We start from the raw sequence: 10,358 nt of genomic DNA, 5'->3' as shown, positions 1-10,358 counted from the left end.
ACCTTGTTCTGCCCGGCTCTGGAACCCAGGCTCTTAGCTGAAAAGTTGTATTCATGCCTCCTTTATGAATAACCAAGACTCAACCCTATATTTCTTTTTTCTTTTCTTTTCTTTCCTTTTTTTTTTTTTTTTTTTTTTGAGACAGGGTCTAGCTCTGTCACCCAGGCTGGAGTGCATTGGCACGATCATGGCTCACTGAAGCCTCTACTTCCCAGGCTCAGGTGATTCTCCTGCCTCAGCCTCCTGAGTACCTGGGACTACAGGTGCACACCACTACACCTGGCTAATTTTTAAATTTTCTGCAGAGACAGAGTTTCACTCTGAGTTTCACTCTGTTGCTTAAGCTAGTCCTAAACTCCTGGGCTTAAGCGATCCATCCACCTCAGCCTCCCAAAGTGCTGGGATTATGGGCATGAGTCACCATGCTGAGCCTACCTTGCATTTCTTAAAGAAGAAAATGAGAATAAATGGGTGTGCTGCAGAGCTCCTGGACCTGCATCCACATTGGCTTTCTCACTTCCTAGCTGCGTACCCTTGGGAAAGTTGCTGGCTCACTTCTTCCTCCCATCTCACAGTATCCGTAAAATTTGGTGGGTTAGGATGGAAAGACTGTCCTAGATCACAGCACACGATCATTTATGCTTCTCTACAGGCTTATGGTGAATGGAAAAGAACTCCAGCTGTGGCTTAGACAGCTCAGCTTTGCCACTTACTGGCTGTGTGACCTTGGGCAAGTTACTTAACCTCTCTGAGCTTCATCTGTAAAATGGGGATGATGATACCAACATCTATCTCCGTGGTTGCTGGAAGAATTAAGTGTGCCTGCAACAAGCACTCAAAATGTGCTGGTTGTTGTCATTTCTATCCTAGAGGTGCAAATTCAAGATTAATAAAATGGAGAAGGAACTACTTCAAGGACCTGTTTCTAAAGTCACTGAGTGGCGTAGCTGGATTCCTCTTAAGTGCTGCACACCCCCCACTTCTGTGATCTCAGGATTCCGCATCCAGGGATTCCACCTTGGGATTCCAAGGCGCAGGAGCACCTTGGAATGAGAAGGGTTAAGTATCCATCCAGCTCACAGATGCAGAAAATCTTCACAAAGATGCAGGGGAAATATTTCCATTTCTGATAAGGAGTAAAAATGGAGCAACTCATTCCATATGGGCTGGCGAGAGGGGCAGGAAGGGGCTGGTGGAGTCCGCAATGCGCAGGGCAGGGCAGCTCCAAGCTGATGGATGACCGGCTGGCCTGGGACAGGCTGACCGGTCTCCACCCTGGAGGCATGAGGAGGGAATGGAGAGAGAGGGAGAGAGAGAGAGAGGATCTGAGTCTGAGACAAGGAGGAGGGGCTTGCAGGAGTTCACCCAATTTTTCTTGTGGGTGGCAGCAAGAATTTGTGTCAGCATCTGTCGTTTTGAACTAAATAGCAGCTTTAACCAGAAAGGGATGTGGGACTGTGGGAAGGGCACCGACATTCATTGTTTTTCAGCTTTGAGTCAATCTGGGCAAGATCTGAATGGATTTTCGAGAAAATCACAGAGTACATCTTGGTGGGCTGTTAGACAAGACCAAAGTATGTTATTTTCCTTAAAATGGGTACCTGAAAAATAAATTAAATATTACTTGAGTCGAATTAGATTACCCGGGCATTTGGCTGGATTTGTACCACCGACATGGGTTACCTTCTTTCCTGTTCTGTTCCCGTCCTCCGGGTTATTACTTAGGCTGTGCTCTCTGCCTGGAAGTACTGTTTTTAATTTTTTTTTTTTTAACCTGGGAATTTAGCACTTATGAATGCTGTTTCTTGGCCAGGCATTTTCTAAGTGCTTTCTAGAACATTAACTTCTGTAATCCTTCCAGTAAAGTGGTAGAGTTAGTGCTATTTCTGTAATCCTTCCAATAAAGCTATAGGGTTAGTACTCTCATCATCCTACTTCTATTACAGAGGAAGCTGAAGCACAAATAGATAATATAACCTGTTCTCACCTCTCGGGTGGTGGGTGGCAGAGTGTGGGTTAAACCCACATCCCAGAGCGGCCTGGCTTCGACTTTCACACACTTACCACTACTCTACACCCTCCTCTGACTCTCCCTGCACCTTCAGGCCTCTCCATCAATTTTCCTGGTCGTGGACACTCTCTCAGACAGCCCTGAGAGCCGGGTTCCTGAGTCCTCTGCTCACCTCTTCAGCCCATTTAATTGCCCTCATTAGGGTGTGAAAGAGTCCCAGCCCTGCCCCAGTCCAGATCTCCTTTCAAGAAAGAACGCTCTGCCCAGCTGCGAGCAGCACAGGAGCCCACAGATCTAGCTGCAGCACCTTCCAGAGTCACCTTGGCTTCTGGCTAAAGCCAGGTCCTTTCCTGGCTGATGACTGCACATGAGCGAGGTATGGGCCTGGGCAGTTTTTCCTGGTGATCTCTACTCCAAACCTCCCTGCTGTGTGGACCGAGGTGCTGCTGTTCATCTCCATAGCAGTTGGAGGCTCTCCCTGCTCATCCCCCTTTCTCCACTTCCCTTTTCACTAGCCTCCTGAGGGTGGGGGCCCATCTAGATTGCCGTGGTCTTCCCAGTCCCTAACTCTGTACCCAGTAGACACTCGCTCGATATTTGTAGTGAGGTAATATTTTGAAAACATTAAGTGACTTTTCTTTTGATATTTTGATATTTACTGGGTTTTGTTTGCTTTTTTGAGATAGGGTCTCACTTTGTCACCTAGGATCATAGCTCACAGCAGCCTGCAACTCTTGGGCTCAAGGGGTCCTCCCATATTAGGGGTCCTCCCATATTAACTAAAGGAAGTCCCATAAGACTTCCCTTAGTTAAACACTTACTGCTAAGCACTTTAAAAATTTTTTTAGATAGGGTCTCGCTCTGTGCCCAGGCTGGACCAGTGGTGCGATCATAGCTCACTGCAGCCCTGAACATCTGGCCTCTAGCGATCCACCTGCCTCAGCCTCTAGAATAGCTGGGACTACAGGTGTGTGCCACCAATCCTGGCCTCCGGAATGGCTGGGACTACAAGTGTGTGCCACAAGCCTGGCTACTGTTATTCTTTGCATTGTGCCAGTCACCCCCAAGCCCCAGCCCATTTTGTCACTCTCTACCTCCATTCCAAATATGTGTTTGTTTTTTTGTACTCCTTGTTTCAGGGAAAAGTTGAGACAGCGGAAAACTAAGGAAAATAGAATCTCCCTCCAGCTTTTGAAATTCAAAATTCTATGTCCTTTAATGAGGACCTCAGGTCACAAAAAATACATTTGGTATTTATTATGAATAAGGGTAGGCATCAGCCCCTGAGCCAGAGAAAGGATGTCTACACTGGAAGGGAGGGGAAAGATAGGTAGAATTTGAGAGGGAAAATAGATAAAGGAACCAAGGGGAAAGGATCTGACCTAAAGAGGTGGACAGACACAAGAGGCTGGATCAACCTCCACCTGAAGGTACATTTTTCAGGAACCAGGTAGGATCTGAGCAGCATTAGATTGCCCAGCTTCTGCTCCAGAAAGTTCTGGGGATCACACTAGCTGTCTTTCCTGGTAGCATCTGGCCAAGGTCTCTCGTCCATCATAATCAGCATGCTACTTGTTGGACGTTCACCCTACAGAGGCCCTGAGATTTGCCAGCTCCCAGTGTGACCTTCCCATCGGAACAACCTCTCCTTTCATCATTCCACGATACTCATAAGCCCTAGAGATGGAGGGTAGGGTTCTGAATAGACTGAAGGGGCTGATGGTTCAGAAGACCAAAAGCCCCCTGTGTACTATGCCTGGACAGTACTTAGACCAGCCCAAGTTTTCCACGGAACTGGGGTATTTATAAAAGACTCTGCTGGTCAGTGAACATCTAGTTTTATTCAGGTATCGGCTCAAATGTTACTCTTCCAGAAGGCCTTCTCTGACTTTGGACCAAGGTCTTAGTTATTCCCCAACTTAGCCACAGGTCTGTTTCCTTCCACATGTCACCATCAGAAGTAATCTTCTGTATTTACTCGTTTAGTATCTCTCTCCTGCCTAGTAGGTGAACGCCACAGCTGTAAGATCATACGGTCTTGTTCACAGTTCTGTGCCCAGTGCTTGGCCCAGGGCCTGTCCCATTCTCATCCTGTAGGAGGTACTTAATTGTCTTGAAGGAATAAATGAGCTCTTCCTTGTCTTCAAAAGAACGTCCAAACCTCTCAATGTGTCAGTGCAAACTTCTTATTGGCAAATGAATGAATGAATTCATCTGGGTGTAAGGGAGCAAGTGGAGGATTGGGAATAACTGCTGCAATGTTGTCTCCAGTCCCCAGTAGTTGATCAAGAAGGGGAGGAAGGAGAGGCAGGTCAGAATATGGAGGCTGGTCTGTTCTGGAGGGTTAGGGAGTCAGACTGGTCATGGAAACAGAGACAATCTCAGCTGGGGCCAGGGGCCTTGTTGTTGCACTCAAGAGACAGAAACGGTCCAGGTGGTCATCTGTTGCTTGAGGTAAGCAGTAAGGACACCGATCTGCCTGTTACATTCTCGCTGCTACGAAGTGGACCTTGGCCAAATTTAAAAGTCTAGCCTCCTTCCTCCCAACTTTCATTTCAATCGGATAAAATTCCTGATCACTCAACTCAGTTTATGGTCTCTTAAAAGTTTCTCTGCTGAAGTCACAAATCCTTCAAGGGCCATCCCAAGTGGGGAACACCATCAGCTTGCTTTCTGCATGAGTCCTTGATGGCTGCTGAATTGGTCTCATCTGTTCACTCTGCCTTCAAAGTCAATGATAGGAGCTGCTTGCCAGGGCCCTCTGGGGAGGTAGATCTTCCCTGCAGAAGGTGGAGGGGTTTTCTGGGGGCACTTTGAAGGAGATCCATATTCTCTATTTGATTCAAGGACCCAGGCGTATCTCCAGTCCTCAATAGTTGGTCAAGAAGGGGAGGAAGGAGAGGTGGGTGAGAACATGGGGGCTGGTTTGTTCTGGAGGGTTAGGGAAAAACAACCAACCGAAGAACAGCAAAGGTGAGCCTAATTAATGAGCACGTAGGGAGCCTTACCAAAAATGTATTTGGAACTCTATATGTTCCCAAAGTAATCCATAAGTTTAAAATAAAAATTAAAAAACACAGGCAAGCCAAAAGAAATAAAACATATATATATTTCTAATCCCTCTGCCTAGACATAACATCATTAACATGTTGTGGTTTAACTTTCCGATACTTTTATGCATAAATATATATGTTTTTATTAAAATAGAGTTATACAGTATATACTGTTATATAACCTCTCAGTTAGCAATATGTCAGGACGTATTTCCTTGAAAATAAATGTAGAGCTACATCATCATTTTAATTGTTACATAACAGTCCAATGTATGGAAGGCCCATAATTAAATAGTAATTTAACCAGCTTATTATTGTTGATAATTAGGCCCTTTCCAATTTCAGGCACTCATAAATAACAGTGTAGTGAGCACCCATTGATTTTCCTCTTTTTGTACATTTCTGCATATTTCTTTAAGTTAAATTTCTGGTCAAAGTGTATGCACACTTTTATGGCTTTTCTTTTTTTCTTTTTCTTTTTTTTTTTTTGAGACAGAGTCTTGCTTTGTCACCCAGACTGGAGTGCAGTGGTGCAATCTTGGTTCACTGCTACCTCTGTCTCCTGGGTTCAAGCCATTCTTATGCCTCAGCCTCCCAAGCAGCTGGGACTACAGGCATGCACCACCACGCCTGGCTAATTTTTAGTAGAGATGCAGTTTTGCCCCACCACACCTGGCTAATTTTTAGTAGAGATGCAGTTTTGCCATGTTGGCCAGGCTGGTCTCAAACTCCTGACCTCAAATGATCTGCCCATCTCAGTGTCCTAAAGTGGTTGCATTATACGTGTGAGCCACAGTGCCTGGTCCTTTTATGGCTTTTCTGATATATGTTGCCAAGATGCTTTCTGAAAAGGTATCAATTAAATTCTCATGATAATTATTCATGAGAAGATGCCTTGATAAAAATTACTTTAAAAAAGACAATTAGACAATACAGAAATGTAAAGTAAAAGGTATTATTTTTTAATTTTTCTTCCTAGAGAAGATTGTATTTTTACTGTACTGATATCAGATCCCAATTTCTAAATGATCTTTATAGACTAACTCTACTCTCTTCGTAAGATTTGCTACTGGACTATAAGCTCTGGGAAGTAGAGGTGGTATTTGCTTTGTTCATTTTTTGCATCCTACTATGTAGTTCAGGGCCTGGTATGCAGTGGGTGCTTGTTGTATTAGTTATCAATTGCTGCATAACAAATTAGCCCCAAAGTTAACAGCTTAAAGCAATAAACATTGATTATCTCACATAGTTTCTGGGGGGTCTGAAATCTGGGAATGATTTTGCTGTGTGGTTCTACTTCAGGGTCTCTTATGAGGTTGCAGTCAATATATCAGTTGGGCCTGTGGTCTCATCTGGAGGCTTGATGGTGGCTGGAGGATCCTCTTCCAAGACGGTGTACTCACATGGCTATTGGCAGGAGGCCTCAGGTCTTTGTCACATGGTTTTCTCCACAGGGCTGCTTAAGTGTCTTCATGACATGACAGCTGGCTTCCCCCAGAGAAGTGATCCAAAAGAGAGGGCAATGTGGAGGCTGCAGTCTGTTTTATGACCCAGCCTCAAAAGTCATACTCTGTTATTTCCACAATATCTTACTAGTTAAATTGGTCAGCCCTATTCAGTGTGGTAGGTTCTTATACAACTAATTCCAGGAGGCAGGAATGATTGGGGGTTGCTTGGAATGCTGGCCACCACATTTATTAAAATGAGCTGAATAAATAATTCAGTGAATGAATGAAAGCCTCAGAACCAGAAGACAATGACACTCACCAAGCCTTCCAAGCTGTTCTGTGCAGAGATGTTGTAATTATCTGAGAACTGAGTTTGGACTAAGCTGTGCATTCACTGTAGAAGCTGCCAGTCTGAATTATTCCTCCCTTGAGTCAGGGTAGGTGAACAAAGGCTAACAACTCCCAAAGACATTTGGAAAATTCCCAGGGGAGGTGGGGTCTTGTGGTTCAGACCACAGGCCCAGAAGGAGGCTGGTTCTTGCTGCTGTAAGAAATGCCAGGCCTACATGTCAATCAAGACATGGTGGGTCATTTGGGCCAAGAGAGGTCACTCTCATTATTAAAATACTCAGTAGTTTATGACCTCTATAAAGCCATTAGCCCAGGAGATGAGGGAAAAGTGGTTTCTAGCACCCTTTGCTTCTCTGAGGTCCATTAGTGTCAGGGTTGTAAACTCAGTCTTGGGCTGTGGGTAACTGGTTTTATTATCCATCGATTACCTGTGCATGCAGCAAGTCTCAAGCATCCTGCAAGCATAGACTCTGGCCATATAATCATGGGTGACTCCTGGTAATTCAGCTGTACACTCTAGGTCTCAGTTTCTCCATCTGTAGAGTAATGGGCTGGACAAGATCCACAGTCCTCACATTTCTCACCATCAAAGTCAACTTATTTTAGTTTACTTATGTCAGGTTTACACCATGTTTAGAATGATTTCTCTAGCAAGCAGTCTTCCTTAAAAACTGATTTCTCTTCCCCATTAATATTACTAAGAATGGTTAGCTTTATAGAGAAAAAAAATGTATAACTGACAATCAAAAATTCTGATTGCCACAGGCAGGCAGCTCTCATGGTCATAACATCTCATAACATCTTCATCAAGCTGAGAACTGCAGGAGTAATTGGTCTCCAAGGATTGTTCCCTCATAATTGCATCCAACATTTTTGGACAGCTTTCTATATGCCAGACATTGTTTTGAGCACTTTGGTATTCTAAGTTCCTAATCTTTACAACAACTCTTTGAGACAGGAACTACTACCATGAGAAGATTGAGGCACAGAGAAGTTTCGTCATAGGCCGAACAGCACAGAGTTTATGTGTAATGAAGGCAGGACTCAAACTCAAGCCATCTAGCACAAATGCTTAGCTGTTAGCCACTAAGCCAAACTGCTTTTCTCTGACCGCATTTCCCCAAGGTTCTACTGTGAGAAGTGTTCATTCAGCATGTCTGCTGGAAGAAATGTGCTTGGGTAGCCAACCTACTCAGTTTAGGCTTTGGAAGTAGAGAAGTAGCCTTTGAATCATTGTGGGTAAGCCCCTTCACCTCTCTGAGCCTCAGTTTCTTCCTCAGTAAGATGGAGATAGTCTTATCTTGCTCAAGATTGCTGAGGAGATGAAATGACATACAGTGTGCAAGGTACTAGGTTAATAGGGACTAGTTAGTGTTTCTATTCTTAACCAAAGGAAGTGATGACTGACATGACAAAGGCAATTTTTTTTGTACCTGCAAGATGAAATTAATCTCCCAGGTAAACAGGTGGGGGTATGTGCCAATGGAAAAAGAAATAGCGGTTCCTTATTTGGGAAGAGGTAGTATAGGTGGAAGCTGGGATAGGTTGGAGATTGGGAGAAATTGTGCCTATATTATCCATTGTTTTCTGGAAGCAGACACTGAACCAGAGTTTGGGGTACAAGGTGTTTATTGGGGACCATATCCATGAAAAGGAGGGGGTGTTTATTTCTCCATCATGTTCGATCTCTTCTGCAGGCTGTTCCAAGAAGGGCATGTCCTCGAGTGAGGCGAGGTGACTCTCTGCAGCTGAGAAAGGCCCTGGAGGGTCTGCTGTCCATCTTTCCTGCCCCTGGACAGCAAGTCTTCCTTTGAAGAGGGATCTGGAAGGTGCATCTTCATGTCTACCAAGTCTGCTAGGCTGATGGGATGATGAAAATCCGGAGAGGAATGATGAGGTTTTGGGGCTGAATTGACAAACCATATTTTAGCACACCATATTTTAGCACACTTTCTGCAACTCCTTCTGATTCCCCTAGCCTAGGCTGGATACATTGTGTCCCATTGTCCAAGTCCTGCCTGGCTATGAATAATGCCCAACAACACCTCCCCATGTGGCTAGTGATACCAGCTTTCATCTTTGCAGAAACTCTCATGTTGATGAGCTAGTCATCATGGAGCTCAGCTGGGAATTCTGGAAGTTTTCTACCAGCCTCCTCATGACTAAAGGCTTGCAATTGGAGCTTTTGAGGTTATTCACACTTCAGTCATCAACATTTGAGAACACAAAGAGACAAAGTCTTGGCTAAATATGCCTTACAAAGGCAAACTGTTTCTGGGGTGCTGAAGAGGAGGAATGGTTGGACCCAAGGACTTCAGGGAAGTCAGAGAGCCCTAAAGGAACTCAGGCTGTGAGCCAATGGAGAAGTCAGGCTGAGGTCCTGCTAAGTTGTGTTTTTTTGCTTCCTTAGGCTGTTGAAGAATGTGTGTATACTTCATAGAGTCGGTGGATTTCTGGAGCATCTCAAAAACAACTCAGCATGGGAAATCACAAGAGAAATCAATGACAGAGGCAGAGTCAAAACAGAATCAACAAAACTGAGGACAATTGTCATGTGAATTGGAATTTGATGACTTAAGAGTCTGAATAATAATTATAGTGTACCTTTGCATAATGTAATTCATCATTTATTTTTGTAATAAGATATTTATATAATCAAACAGCAGTATAAATGGATAGCAACTAATTATTATTATGGATGATATTTGTTAAATATGACTGGGTGCTTTGCTTGCATTATTTCATTTCATCTCTGAATAACTCCATTAAGGGAGATACTATTAGTGTTTCCATTGTACAGATGGGGAAATTTAGCCTCAGAGAGATTAACTCATTTGCCAAGTTCCCATGTAACTAGTAAGCTGTTGAGCCAGTTGAAGTAAGTAGCAGGCTTACTCAGAATAACATAACGTGACTTGGCTTTTAAGAGCACAAGTTCTGGAGCCAGATTGCCTGGGTTTGACCTCCAGCTGTATCATCTATTAGCTATGTGACTCTGGACAAGTTTCTTAGCCTCTCTGTTCCTCAGTTTCTCATTTATAAAATAGGGTTGGTAATAAGTGCATACCACAGAGAAGTGGTAGGAAGATTAAATGAGTTAACACATGTGGCTCTCTTAGAATAGCACCTAGCACACAACAGGTATTGGATAAGTGCCAATCCTAATTATTTGTATACATGTATCTGGTCCTAAAGCTTCCAGCCATTTGAACCCTGCCATGGTCATGAGAATAATGGTATCCTTTGACTGCTGAATACAGGACAGAGGGCCTGTACAAATGTCATAAATAATAGCTCAAAGGTCCTGCCACTGTATCTGTATACAGCCAAATACCGAGCTCATAATTCTGTAGGTCAGCAATTTGTGCTGGGCTCAGCCAGGTGGTTTTCTGATTGCAGTTGCGCTCACATGCATTTGCTGTTAGCTGCAGGGGTTGGCTGGGGGCTGGCTTATCTTAGAGAGCCCTAGCTGGTTTCTGTGCTCCATGTAGTCTG

General features: G+C 44.1%; 1 long non-coding RNA gene across 1 annotated transcript; it reads left to right on the top strand.

The window, feature by feature from the left end:
- Positions 1-372: 372 nt before the first annotated feature.
- On the top strand, positions 373-9,472 carry LOC110740405. Its single transcript, XR_002515869.2, has 3 exons — positions 373-1,574; positions 8,561-8,692; positions 9,274-9,472. It is a non-coding gene; the product is annotated as an uncharacterized LOC110740405 (long non-coding RNA).
- Positions 9,473-10,358: the final 886 nt, after the last annotated feature.

Source organism: Papio anubis, chromosome 9 (assembly GCF_008728515.1).
Source record: "Papio anubis isolate 15944 chromosome 9, Panubis1.0, whole genome shotgun sequence".
NCBI classification, from domain to species: domain Eukaryota; kingdom Metazoa; phylum Chordata; class Mammalia; order Primates; family Cercopithecidae; genus Papio; species Papio anubis.
The sequence above is the reverse complement of the archived record's forward strand: the minus strand, read 5'-3'. Positions and strand labels throughout refer to the sequence as shown.